Source organism: Falco peregrinus, chromosome 2 (genome assembly GCF_023634155.1).
Source record: "Falco peregrinus isolate bFalPer1 chromosome 2, bFalPer1.pri, whole genome shotgun sequence".
In the NCBI taxonomy this organism is placed as follows: domain Eukaryota; kingdom Metazoa; phylum Chordata; class Aves; order Falconiformes; family Falconidae; genus Falco; species Falco peregrinus.
The window spans coordinates 56081891-56097048 of NC_073722.1; positions in this window are offsets into that span (position 1 = coordinate 56081891).

Genomic DNA, 15158 nt, shown 5'->3' on the forward strand with positions numbered 1-15158 from the left:
GAGGAGCCAAAGCCAGCAGCAGTAGTTTTCCAAACAGAGAGAGTTCAATGAGGGCAGAGACAGCTGCTAATCTTTTTCTATTGTTATTAAATTTCCTTTTTAATAAAAACAAAGAAACTGATTATTTGCAGCCAAATACAGGTCTCAGTTAATTTTTTAACTCCCCAGACTAACCTAAGAGCTTTTTTGTCAATCTGGACAGATCTGGAAGAGATTTAGAAGCAAAGTCAACGGACCGTTGAATATCATCTTCTGCTAAATATGAATTAGTAAACTGGCCCGATATGGAAAATCAGCTTAAAGTAACTTTAACTTCATTTGAACATATCACAGCAGCTTGGGATTATATAACCTTCTTGTCTCCATCAGAAACTTCCTTACGGTGCGTGCACCAACATCTTATATCCAAAAGGTAGTATGAAGGCAGCAATATTCCTGGCATGCTAACCAACAGTGAGAGATAACAACTCTGCTCATGTAATAGGGATTAATCTTCCACTGCAGTAAGGAATGTACCTAAAATATACTAGATTCACAACACAGACAAGCCTAGTACTTGTTAGGGTATACGCACAGGTGGCCAGCCTTGGCAGGCAGCCACACTAACAAATAACATAAGAAATTGTAAGATACTACAGGGAGCAAAAAGGGGGTAATGTATATGTAGACATCTAATTCTGACATGGCTACATATAACAAGAAGTAGCAGAAATGGGAAATATGGTTGATAACTAAAGGGGGTCACTAACTGAAAAGAATTGCTGGTGGAGGTAGAAATTACCAGTGCAGCCAAATCACAAATACTGTAAAGTACCAAAATTAGGGACAACAGGAAAGAGTAAATAGGGACAGACTGTTTATTTTGGAATGGGTGAGAGTGGTAGATGGAAGAACTTGAGAAGCAAAAAAGGGATAAAAAGGGAATATAAGCAGAAGTGTACCATTTAACTAACTGTTTAAGGCTACCTGTTGGGCAGCCTTCTGTTGATCCCACTTGGAGAAGGCAAATAAATCCATTATTGCTCTGATCATATACGTATCTGACTTTTTCCTGTGGTAAGTGGGGGTACTTGAGGTGTTTTCCTTAAAATTGGTGAGGGAATACATGGAGGGGGTGGACTACTCCAAATAGCTCTGGTATTTAACATTTAGCAGAATCCATATTCAGAGTTAGGCATCTAAGCTCACAATAAATAGGCTCACAACGGCCAGCAAGCTAAACAAGCCATTCCTACATGCTCAAAAACATTCAGTCCCTTATGCTAAGCCAAACTCAGTATTCAGTATGGTTGTTATCTGCCAAAATCTTTTGCCACTTACCCGTGCTCAGAGTATCGTCATGGAAGTAGTAATGCCACGCATTTACTCCACCCTGTAATGGTTATATTTGGAGGGGGACACTTGGGGCCGTTCTTTTCCTTAACTGAATCAGACCTACCTCTCCTGCAGCATAATAAGAAATTATATCACATGGTAGACTCTTGATGTCTTCCAATGTATTCTGTGCAAAATACTTATATACTTACTGGATCAGAATTCATGTGTACTGGTCTTCTGTTTATGACTAGAGTTGCTAGATAGCCTCACCAGGGTTATATGGAAATTTGAACTCTACAAGTTTTGAATGTGCAGGCTTCATTTTCAAAACTCAAGCACACGTCTGGGTTTTTGTATGTGTTAAAGTCCCACTTGTAATGTGAAAGACCCCAGATGCCTTGTCTTGAGTACAAGTAACGTCTGGGTTGAGTTCATAATTTTTTAGAATCTTCAGGAATTTTATATCTTGCTGATTACAGCTGAACTTCTTACAGCTGTTTTCTGAAACAGAAGACAATACACAATGCAGAATTTGTTGAACGATACAGAAGTTTAGCATATGCTTTCATACAGTTTTACATTACCTTCAGTATAAAATGGCCCCAGTGAGTGATACGTGCTTTAGAAGCACGGAGGTTTTCCACAACTTTGTGGTTTTAAGTGGTCTCTGATTGTCCTGCTGTGAAATTACAGAAACAGCATACTGTATATAGCCAGTTCCATGTTAAGTTTTCCCCTTTCCACTTGTAAAGGGAGCCAAATAACACCTCATTTATTGTCTGCTATAATTAAGCAGTTGTAGAATCACTATAATGTTCCCAGTGTCTTCCATGTTGCTATCTACAAGCTGATAAAACTGAAGTCTTCTCATAATGCCTCTTAGGACAGAGGATCACTCTTTGTGTTGATCTGAACATTTTCTGTGTCTGCCATAGTTCTTGCTTTTTATTCAGCCAACAATCTTTTCTGTCATATGACTGCTTCCCACAAAAAAAGCAGACAATCCAATTTTAAGTGTTCACTAAAATGTGGTAAGGTTAGACGCAACAAGTTAGAACTCTTCGGATATTTCTGTACAGCGTACAGGCCCTGATGTTAAACCCTTATGCTTCATCTCAGACGTTTAGTCATGTTATTGGCAGTTTTGCCAATAACAAAATGTTCTCAACAAAACATTGAGAATTATCTTGACATTAGAAGACAGAAGATGTATTTGCAGGCCTACAGCACATGTCCCATGAAGAGAAGTGGAGGCAACATAGTCTGACAAAAAGAATGTCAAGGAACAACCTAACAGTAGTCTACAGCTTTCTGAAGGACAGATAGAAAAATGCGAAGCCAAACTCTCAGCTGTGACAGGTGGCACAAGAGGCAATAGGCACAAATTGGGAGGTTGGGAGGTTCACGTTGGACATCAGGAGAAACTTTCCCAGGAGCATGGTGCAGCACTAGAACAGATTGTCCATGGATGATGTGGACCTCCTTGGAAGTTTGCAAGACCTGGCTAGACAAACCCATGGCTGACGTAACTCGGTGCTGGGGATAGTAATGCTTTAAGGGAGAGGCTGGACAATGTGCTCCTCTGATGTCCCTTCCACACAACATTTGTATGACTCTGTGATGTGATTCTGTCATCTTCCTTTCTTAAGTCAGTGGAAATGCATGTGGAAAACCAATTTCTTTTTTCTAAAAATGGACTATTATGCTCATTGTTAAAATAGTTTAACAGAACTGCATTTTTTTTCTACAATAAACAAAAATAAACACATGAAGAGCAACAAGGGCTCTGGTTGTACAGTAAAGTTTCAATCCATTCTTCCATTTTGCATGTGAAAACCATGGTGGTGATGGCAGAGACTGTAAACTACTCACATGGTGCCTTAGGTCCTAAAGGGGATACGGGTTGAAACCTTAAGAGTCTTGGATGTTTATAAAGGGTGTTTTATTCTCTACCCAAAATTCTTTTTCCTCTTACCCTCCCATTATTCAAGAAGCATGACTGGCTTATTAGCCAATGATCAAAACTCCTTTCTTAACTAAAACTGAAATATTTATGCCCTGTATTAAAGCGACAACTCTCATAAAGGAGCATTCAATGAAATCCTTTCATCCACATCCACACCTAATACAATCCACTGCAGCAGACAGACAGAATACTGCAACGGAAATGTGTTCTCAGTTTCCCTCCTTCCCTGCACCCACTTCCTCCAACCATATAATGTAATATTTTGTTGTTAGCATAGAGGAGCTACCTGCGACTATGCAGCCAGGGGTAGCCCAGCACGTAATGCCCAGTCTCTGAGCCCACACTGCTGGAAACTGTGTTTTTGCTGCCCTATGTGCTGTACAGAGAAGGTGTGCATATGGTGCATTATTTTTAAGATTCATGTGAAGAAAAAAATAAAACCTAAAGGAAGAAATCAAGGCTGGCATTCACCAAAACAGCAAAAATCATCAGGTTAAATAATTAATTTTTACTTGTATGTACTTTGTGCATTAAACATTACTTGGGGAAGTGATTTTACAGGCATGATTCATGGGATCAGTAAGCAGAGTTTACTCACTATGCTTGTAAATCTTTGCATTGCATTGACAGTTCACAAAAATAGCTTTAATAGTAAATAAGGGCATACTTCATGATTCCCTTAAGGATATGTATGGACTTGCTCTAGGGTAAACATCTCCAAGAGACCTTTCAGAGCTTTAGCAAGCAAAAGGTTTTGGATCCAAGCAGTGTTCTTCAGTGGATAAAAATAGAACTGCTGCACTAAATATGCATCTCATGAAGAGAAAGTTGGGTACTGAATAAAGAATGCTGCCCAAGCCTCAAACTCTGTTGGACTTTCCCCTATAAATTTCTGATGAATTTGTAATGCTGCACTAAAGAAATAGATTAGAAACTGACTGATCCCCATCACAACAGTGACCTCAATTTTAGCATCGAGTAGATGCTAAGAATCACAAACCAATCAAACTGTCTCCCTCTTTTCATTAGAGACAAGCATTTTCTTCTACTTCTGATTTGTATTTATTTCTTACCAAGGACCTCTTTAGATTCCAACACCAAATAAGACCATTTTCCCTAAGGTATATTGTGATTTTTCTGCTTGTGAAGAGAAAAAGGTGTAGAGGAGGCTATGGCATCACTTAATTTATTTACAAGTACCTGCTTCTACTGATTAATGTTTGTCTGAACCAGAAGGAATCTGCTTTCAAGTTTTTTCATTAAAAATGTGAAAGCAATTTTGTTAACACAAACTACTCTTTGTTAGGCATGTCAAAGCTATTTTACATTCCACAGAAAGTTGAAACCTGTCTTTTTTTCTGCTTTTAAACCTAAACCTTGCTGTTGCCCAGCAATGTGATGTTGGCCAGACATCTCAGGTCTAAATATTCCTATGATCCACCCACTGATATTTGCTAATGACCCTACTCCAAGTTTACTGCAATGTAACTCAGAGTAAAATCCAATCTTTTTTTTGCACTAGTTTCCCATCCTGAGCACTGGAATGGTGTTTAGTATTATTGGACTTGGAGGAAAGAGTAATTCCCCTTACTGCAGGAACCTGTGGATGGAACTGTACATTCTGCATCACCGTGGAGTTCAGCCTACGTGAGCAGCGCTCCCTATTAATGATGAGCTGGACTCAGACAGTGTAGGTGGTATGGCTTCACCAGAGTTATCAGAATATATTGATTTACTTATAATGAGGATGCAGCTGTAGGAATGTGTGGTGAGTGAGGCATTGCTGTCATAGCAGCATTTCTGTTGTATATCGAACAATAAAATGTAAATGCACACTGAACAATACCAAATGATCTGGTATCTGGGGGCCCAGCCTAGCCATGAACTTCTGGCTTTGTTTCCACTCCTGTCCATCCCAGAGCAGGGATGGTACTGCCTAAATAGCTTCCCAGTGCCACCTACCAGAGGAGGGGAGGAGAAGAGATGGGAGGTGGCTGGCACGCTTCTTGCTTCTCGGTTTGCTGCTGGCACATCACTCCCCGGCATAATGCAGTACCCTGCCAAGAACTTCTTTCTGGGGAAGGTTGGGTAGGGAGAAGGGCATCAGTGGGCCTAGGGAGGACAGTGGATGAAAGCAGTGTAGTGACAGGATGGGGAGATAAAGGACTGCAGAAGAAGAGACGGAATGGCAAAAAATTATCAAATGTCCTTTGCACCCACGGGCATCTAATGTTTTTGGTTGTAGCATACTCACCTCCCCATTAGCTCATCTGAATGGACCAATGCCTAGCTCTGACCAGCCATGCTACAAAACTTTAATGTAGATGGTTGAGGAAATTCAATGTTGTGAGAAAGAGCTGTGAGGAAGCCTGTAGCAGAGTCATCAGGAAAAACACAGAAAAGTATAAAATCCTAAAGGGAAAAACACCAGGAGTTGGAGTACAGCAACTGGAGCCTGAGAAGTACCGGCCAGCAGAGACTCTTCGGGTGTCTTCTTGGCGTAGTGTAGCAGCTCACTGAACCCCCTAGGCATCTCTTCCATCCGTTACGACAATGAATGATTGCTTTATACGATGAAACCAGATATATCTTGATTACAGCATCTCTTTGCACATGCCTAATGGTGCCTGAACAAAATGATCCGGTATGGCAGGGTTACAAGACTATCATGAGTCATCACAAGTATAAAAATCCTAAGGCTTGGTCCCAGGCTATCCACCAACCAGACTAATTAGCAAGTGAAAGATAAAGGGACAAACTTACCTTCCTCTCGTGCAGTTTTCCAAAGTTCACTGACTCCTTGTGCAAAAGTTTTAATAATTTTGGGGTATGTGCTGATATCTGTTTGTGTTTGGTGTAGAGTTCATGAATAGTTGAAATAGTATCCACCACCCCTCAGGAATTAATCTGTTCTTATTTTTCATAGCAAACAATAAAAGCTCTACCCTAACGCTACTGAATCTAGTGAAAGGATTTCTATTGACTTTGATAGGGGATGGACCAGGATCCAAATGAGGTAGAAAATTATTTTCTCTGCTTGCTGTTTATTAGAAATTGATCTGAAGAACAGCTGACTTAAAAAGAAAATAATGAAAATAGTTTATTCAGTCTAATTGCTCTGATGTTATAGAAATATTTGTCTAGTATCAGATTGATTGGTATGAAAGAAACATTTTGGACTGACCAAAAATCTTATCTTTATTTTTCCTTGCTTGCTATTTGATTTCAGTTCAAATTCCTTAATAATGGAATGTAACTTTATAAAATGCCCACTGCGTGAGAAAAGGGATAAGCAAAGTAATACAAGCACTCCTGTGATTAAAGCATTGACCCAGTTCTTTGTATTTGTATTCAAAAGTATAGAGAATAGCACGATCTCCTCGTCTCCATACTTCTAAGTAATACAAAGCTATGCAATGCTTTTTCAGTAATCCAAGGTAACTGAAACCTGAGACACAGCAGCTTAAGTCAGCTTTGTATTCCTGAAATTGAAAACAGCCCAGCCTTGTCATTTGATTCTTTCTGGTCATCTTATCTACTTGTGCCTATGCCTGCACCAAAATTGTTGTCCACCAGTGTTTGGGGGTTTTCTGTTTTGTTCCGGTGTTTGTAAATGCGGCCCAGTTAAGCACATTCTAGGACATACTGAGGTAAAAGAGGGAAAGATTTTCCAGTTCCTCAAAAGTTTTTATGGCTGTTGAAACTCTAATTCATCTTCAGTTTTCCATCACCCAGGTTGTATTGCTGTTTGTTCAGATGGAGTGGGGATTTGTATCTGTTTTGAACAAATAGGCAGACTTGTCAGAAGAAAAAAAATTATCTCAGATGAAAACTTTCCACCAGATCTATCAAAAAAATCACTTGTGCATCTATTTGCTAAAATGGAGTATGCCCTATCAAGGACAAAGAAGTTACTATAAATAGTCAGTAATAAACACAATATCAACAGCATATGATGGATTAACCGTCATGAAGAGTTATTGCTGACCATGCACATTGTCTTGTCACACTGGACTGCAGAATAAAAGTATTAGTGGATTTTACTGCAAAAAATATTTCTGGAACACACTGAACTGGTTATTACCTGCAGAAACAGACTGACCGAGTTACAGATGTTTGAATATTTAAAACAATACAGACTATTTATAAAATAATGCCCTTCATCGAGTTAGCTCACAACTACCGAACTCATACTCTGTTGAGGTCACTTGAGCTATTTACCAGGCTCCAGCTAACAGAAGCAGTGTGCTGGATCCAGTTTTGCCAGGCAGGCTGATGCTGCGTAGCTGAGATCTGTTGCTGTGGGCAGTGATTGTGAACCAAAAAAACAGAAGACCTGCAGGATACTGAATTTCCCACAAGAGATCAGGACCCATCACATGTTGAGGATGCTGAATGCCTGGGTAAGAGTCACTCAGTAGCCCAGACTTGGAGTCTGAATTTCAGCAATACTGATTTTTGGTAGAGTCCATTTCCTAACAGTTGTGGGAACAAAGGAGCTAAGTCTTCCTGCAATTCATCCTGCCTGCCAGTGCACTAGCCAACGTACACAGGTGTGAGTGCTGTGTTTAGACCTGGCACAAACACCTCTACTGCTCTCAGCTGTCTCACACTGGATGCATCACTCAAGTCAATAAATTTTATAGCCCTTTCCCAGTCCTGCTATAGTTTACGTTCCTCATATATTAAAATCAAAACTCCCAAGCAAGGAATGTGAGTTGTCACATTTCTTCATACCCATGTTGCCCTTGGGACATCTGCATTTTCCACTCTTCAGGTTGCTCCCTGGAGGTTTTAATAAGGATGAAGATCATCCAAGGTAGAGAGAGGAGTCTGTCTCTGAGGTCTTTTTTTTTTTTTCCCCTCCACAAAATAGGGAGAGATGGCCACTGGGAAGAAGTGAGGTGTTGCACAGTTGCAGGAAAAAGGCAAAGGAGAAAGAGAACATGGCAGGCAGGAAAGCATTTTGCTGGCTCGAGGCTCCCCATCTGGCTCCACCAGGTTAGAAAGGAAATATGTGATTCGTGATTAGGGCCATTCCACCTGATATGAAGTCCACTGGGTTTAAAGGTTGGGGGACATGCGTATGGTGGGCTTGTGTCCTAGTGAAGAGAAAACTTGCTCATTTGGGAAAGGACAGTTCACTTGACTATTTTGTGAGAGGTGACCTTAGGCTCCATCACATGAGTGCCTGGTAATTTTTAAAGAGCTAATCTCTCCTCATCACAGCATGTTTTTGAAAGGTGAAATTATTGTTATTTTTGCTGAGAAGTCACAGGGGCAGATCCTGAGAGATGCCTGTCTCTCAAGGAAATCAGCAGGACGCATCACTAAGCACCTTTGGGATTCAAAGCCCAAATCACTGCCAAGAGTCTCAGAAAAACCAGCTGTGTCTGAGTTGAACCCTTGTGGACCAAGTCTCAATCCAGTGTGTTAATCAGAATTCTGTTTTTCTTACAGACAAAACCTTCTTCCCTTAGCTCCTTGAGCTGTTTAAAAAATGTTGGTAAACACAGTTATATAGAATTTAGGTATAAACTGGTACCTCTAGCTTCACATTGTTAGTTCATTCACATCTGAATGCATGATATCGCATGCATTGGGATTTGTAGGCAGGCAGGATATTATTACTGTTTCCATGTATTGTATTTGCATTACAACCTTCCTTAACTGTGCGGCGTTGTTTTGTTAAGCAATCAGAATGCAAATACAACTGGCACAGCTAGAAAACATTGAAGTATCCCAAGTACACAAAGTATGCAAACTGAGGAGTAAAGCACACAAAGCCTAACAAGCTCATTAGTACTATACTACAGTGATTACAGAGCAAAATGCCTTCTGTGGTGCACCAGTCAGGCTATAGAGAGGGAAAGCTTTGCAATGTCTCAGTGCAATGCTGCCATCAATTGCGTACTGCTGCAGCAGTCATGTTTCACTGGCAAAAGCTGTTCTGGGAAAGAGGCACTATTCTCTGGTTGTACCTTGCCTAGGTATCATTCTTGATAAGCCATTAGGCACTGCATTATAATGATGAAGATAATTATAAACATTAGAATTATTGTCTTTGGTCAGACCAAAGCCCCCCTCTAGCTCATTTTCCCTTTTCTGACAGTGGCCAGAAGTATATTTTTAAGCAAAAAACGTGAGAAACCAGGAATGTATAGAGTGAGTGACTCTCCTCCTGGTATGGCCTTTGAATTACAGCAATCAGCAGTACGTACATGCAATCTGAAACTCGACTCTGTAGGTGTCCTCTAGCAGTTTGATTTACATCACAGTCTCTGTTGTAACAATGACTCAAAACCAGATTACCAACAGTCTATTGTTAGGGTACCTTTAACACCCCTGCTAGTAAAAACAGACACAGAGCAATCATTTACTGTCCAGTATATGCCACCTGCCCTTAAAAGAAAGGCACAGATCTTCAGTATAGTCACTTCAAAGATCTACTGAGAGAAAGATTAAAGTTTTAAAGGAAAGTCACCCTGTCATATCATGGAGTCAGAAATTATGTCAATCCTTCTTTGAGGCAGAGGATGGACTAAATGGCCTCTCAGCATTCTTTTCTGCACTGATTTTTTATGAACCTATGATTATTCAGCTGCTGTAACAGTTAGAAAGTTCAGTTTTAATTAGTCTGGAATAGGAAAATGTCTTTCATTCTGCTTGATGATGTAACACACGTAATATTTCAGCTGATGAACCAGATGGAGGATTTGTAAGGGCTGTGGTCATGTGGGGACTATAGCTCTTCAGTAAGTCATAGCCATAGCACAGGGGCTCAACTGCTGTACATACATATATCTTCTGGCCAAGAGCAGCAGGGAGAGAGACATGAGCAACATGGGTGTGATCTATCTTAGCAAAAATGTCTCTACATTATTCACCAAACACAGGTTGTGGCTCTGGTGGACACTTATGTGGAGATCCTTGCTGCACTTCAGGGTGCTCTTGGCAACTGACCTTAGCAACTGATCTGAGGCTTCTCCTTTGCAGCAGGACCCAATCATTAATCAAACTGGTGTGCTGGAAAGAGAGAATATATAAGTATATAGGCAGCAATGGTGGTGAAGCAAACTGCAAAGTGTTCCGTTGAATGTATCACCTTCGATGGCTGCCCTCAGAAATGCATGTCTCTTTTGAGAAGTGGCCCTTTTCTACAAGGCAGGAAGCATGAGGTATGCTCATATCTCAGTCAAAGGGTTTCCTACACGGTGCCAAAGTTATTCAGCAGTACTCATTATGCAGGTAAGATATATCGCAGTGCTGCTACTCTGCAACACTCTGCAGATCTTTATGCACCATGTGCACAATGTCTGAAATATAAGGAAATTTATGCTGCACTCATCCCTTTTGTGGTTATTAGTGTCATTTAGTATCATCTTCCTCCAGCAAATAGACTCACCAAGAAAAATGCACAAGCGCACTTTAAAGTGGATCGCATTATCACACCTACATCTTCTGAAGAGCCAAGTGCCATTACTACTTTTCACAAGGAATAACTGTCTAAACTATTTCACATTCTGCAGTGCATCAACAATGTACTTCCTCCATTCAGTTAGTAATTCAGAAGAGCAATTGAACAGTGATGCATGACTATCGTGTTCTACAATGGAGAGATAAAATCTAGGGCTCACTTTATGCCTCTTTATATGTTAGGTTATTCTTTTATGGAGCCTTTTCATTGAGATATGCAGTTGCATCACCCTAAGGTCCTGATCATATTTGGGATGTCAATAAGGTATTTGCATTAAAAATACTACTTAAACGCATGAAATGTATTAGTGGTTTCTTTCTCAACACTACTGTTTAGATAGCATATAATCCTAACTGCACAGCTAATTTCACAGTCATCTGTAGACCAAAAGAACTAATGATGGCCAAATGCTGATGGGATTTTATTTCAGAAAAGTTTTCATATTGCTCACTAGCACCCTTTCTTCCTCTCTATGCTTTATTTTTTAGAGGGTAGGTGGCATATCAAAGACATGCAACAAGGATGCAGGCTGTTAAATGGTAAGATTATGACTAAAATAATGAACTTGGAACCAGAAACCAGGAAGCCAAAAATCAGGAACAAGAAGAAATTTTGACTAAGAAAAGTAGTCAGGAGAGGGGCTAAGGGTCAGAACCGAGAGCAACCCACAATCTGCTAAGCTGAAGAGCAAAACCAGAGCCCAGTCAAACTCCATATCATACTTTTAGACCTGAGATAAGAAGCAGCTAGTGCTTGAGCTAGACAAGCTACTCACTGTCCAAGGATGATGGTTAAATAAACTGGAAAAAACCGAAGGAATAATGTTGTAGCCAGGGATCACATTTTACACCCATGCATCGGCATAGCTTCTTATGCTTGATTGTTCGACTGAGTGTTCAAGGCCAGGCTGGATGGGGCTTTAAGCAACCTGGTCTAGTGGAAGGTGCCCCTGCCCATGGAAGAGGGGCTGGAACTAGATGGTCTTTAAGGTCCTTTCCAACCCAAACCATTCTATGAATCTATGACTCTATGATTCTGATTCTTCAGCTGGCTCTATCCACAATAGTGTGTGGGTCATTGGTCTTCTGGGGAACTGCCTGTGGTAGCCTGGTGGCTTGTTGCACTTTGCTTGTCAAGAGGCTGTCAGGAAAATCACCCAAGTGTACAACTTCAGCTCAGCTCTCAGTGACTTTTGATAGGGCTGACCTTCGTGCCTTTGAAAATCCACCCCTTGTACTCTGCAAAGTGGTGGTTTCCCATGTGGTCTGTTATGTTTGCTATTATGAGTGTTTGGTGTTTCTGTGACCTCTTTTCACTCATTACCACTGCACCTAATATCATGGCCAAAGAAGGGTAATGATAATTTTTTTGCAATTGTAACTAAAATGCTACCATAGCAGACGGTATGTGCTGGCCAAGGTCTTTATTATGCAACTGTATGCAGATCATTGTGAATTGCATTGTTCATCTAGTTCAGTGATGCAGCACCAAGGTCACTGGGCATTTTTAAGCTAATGATGAGACCATAAGTCTAATAAATGTGCTTGGTAATCACAGCAAACATATTGTCATTGCCACAGGTATTATTCTTTCAAAATCACTTAGCAAACACAACTGAAACACTGCTCTTGTGCATGCTCTGACCTCTCCTAAGAATGCACCATCAGGAACATTGGGGAGGTGAAGCTGTGTAGGCAGACAGGCCATGGCCCACAGCTACAAAATCGGTACTTCTAAGAGCACTGTTGCAGCTTACTCAGAATAAACATGCAAGAGGCTAAATGAGCATGAGATCAGTGGAGGGCAAATTTTGACAGAGAGCAGATTTTGAAAAGGAACATATCCATTAGTAATGCCAACACAGGTAGAGATCAATTTTATATTACAATGATCTAGGCAGGTTGACATTAATTATCCGGTTTATTTTTGTAGCCATTATGCTGCAGTAACCCATTCCTTGCTGATCCAGAAGCTTTTTGTTATCTGTCAGAAAATACATTAACCACCAAATGCATCACGTCACTGTGAGCTTTGCCATTATGTGCAGTGATTCTCCATAAGGCTTATCAGGTGCTGCAATTGCTGATTTCTTTGAAAGGATATACATCATCTCCCAGGCTGGGTCACCAAATTGCTTATGTTATGCCCTTAAAAAGAGGTGTTGTAGTTCCCAGAACTTTTTGCAGCTCCAGTGTCTTGCAACATATCATATATATGTATATTTTTATTTTTACATATGTATATGTATATAATATATACATATATTTTTGGCTACCAGGCATGAACAACAGCACCAGGCACAACAGCCTGACCACTAAATATGCTCCTGACAAAGGGGGGGCAGGGGGAAGAAATTTAAAACAGACAAAATTATTGGATTCTTGCTTCAATTAATACTAATTATTGATATGAATATAGGTCAGTAATTCAACATTACTGCAAAATTCACTTAAGGCCATTCCGTGGACAGAAAATGCCAGCACGTGAAGATGGCTGTTCAGCAAGGAGCTAAAATAAATGTGGTGGCAAGAGAGGTCTAAGACAAGACACAGAGCTGTCATGTCTCATTCTCAAATGACATAAACAATGCAGTCATTAAATCAGTTCTACTGCTTTTGTATATAAACCTTCTGTGGCTTCCATGCTAAAAAGAGAATAATATTACCCTTTGCTAATGGAGCTATTTCACCAGGAAACACGGCAGGTATCCAATTCAATGTGTCAGCAGCTTTCAATCCTTAATTCAGTTTACCAACAGGTAAACTATTCAAGGCCTGTATTATATAACCTTTAAGAGATGATGTGTGACAGGATGATTTTTTATAAGTAGTGGAACGCTGGTGCGACAAGTATGGCCCTTGGCTTGCCAAGGAGAGCAGGTCTCTGGGTGCAACCTGATGTTGTCAGCAGCTGCTGTTCAGGTAACCATTTTATTGTCATTGCACACTCTGACCCATGCTGTAGTCTCTTCTTACTCAGAGTATGTTCGCGTTTATACCCTCCTGCATTTTGTTGCAGTAGAACAGCAAAATAGACTACACCAGAATGCTGCAAGCTCGTTTCTGAGGGTGACCTTGAGTATGCCTGGCACAGAAGAAGTGCAGTGGAAGACAGGCAACCATTTGGCTCCTATACCTCTCCTATACTGCCTGTGTCCAATGCCATTTGAAATAACAGAAAGGAACCAAGTAGCCATTTCTGTGTGTGAATGCACATTCAGAATTGAACTTTCACGTGCATGCCATGAAAAACAAGAAACCAAAGACAGATTAGAAACCTTCACCCTCCAAAGCCATGATTTTTTTTTCTCCTTTTGCTTTGAAGCTTACGTGTAAGTCTTGTGACTTTTTTAACTCTTCAGGGTGGGAAGCATAAATTAAAGATCAGTCTGTGACCCATTACTATTTTATAATCCTGTCTTTGGCAAGTTGAAAGTAACAGCTTGCCAGGCTTGTATTTAAACTTTCATGGATTGATGTAAGGGAGTTAAATATGATGGCACAGGCAAGAGAAAATACAGGAAAGCTGTACAGGTGTTGGGAAGGCCTGTCCAGAGAGTCAGAACAAGAGTTTATTACCAAATACATGTTTTGAACCGATCTTAGATCCAAATATTTATTTTTGAGGAAGTAACAGCTTGTAATAGTGACCATAATATTTTTAGATTCAGGAAGCACACAGGAATAATGGGGCCAAAAGCATCATCGTCGCCATGCTGACCTTCAGAAAGGAGAGGCAGGTCAAAATGTTTCAAAGTAGAAGGATGGCTAAGAGAGTTAAACCATCTCAGGCAGCACAGGGACCCCTGAAGGATACCATACTGGGAGCACAGCACCAGTGCATATTGCTTGCTGGAAATCCCTTGGGAACAGGTAAAAGTAAATAAGCATGACTAAACACTAAAGCAAGGGAAGTTAATGGAATTAAGAATTTAGCATTCAAAATTATGAAGGTGTATCTCAGCAAAGAAGTTATAAATTCTGGCAGAATAAACCTAAAACTATAATTAGACTAGCATTTGCTTTGTAAGTGTTGTGGCAAAATTTCAAGGTGTTCATTTTCCCCGTAAGTAATTTGACTTGTCTATGACATCAAAAGACAAACAGATAGCTTGATTCACTGGTTCCCCTGCCATTTATATCATGAAGATCAGGATGAAAATGAATATAAAGTGCTGCAGAACAGAGCCACTTTATACTTGTTTTAGTCAGTAAGAGTGAAGTGTAGGACAAAAATGGATCTAATGTTTTTTAACCATCTTTTCTGAACTTCAGAAGAAGTACAGCCATATGACTCGTTCCCCATTCAGACATGAGAATGCCATTAGTGCACAGTAAATTAAACTTCCTGATTTTATAATCATACCCTGGAGTCTCTTGACATGTTTATCTGTGCATC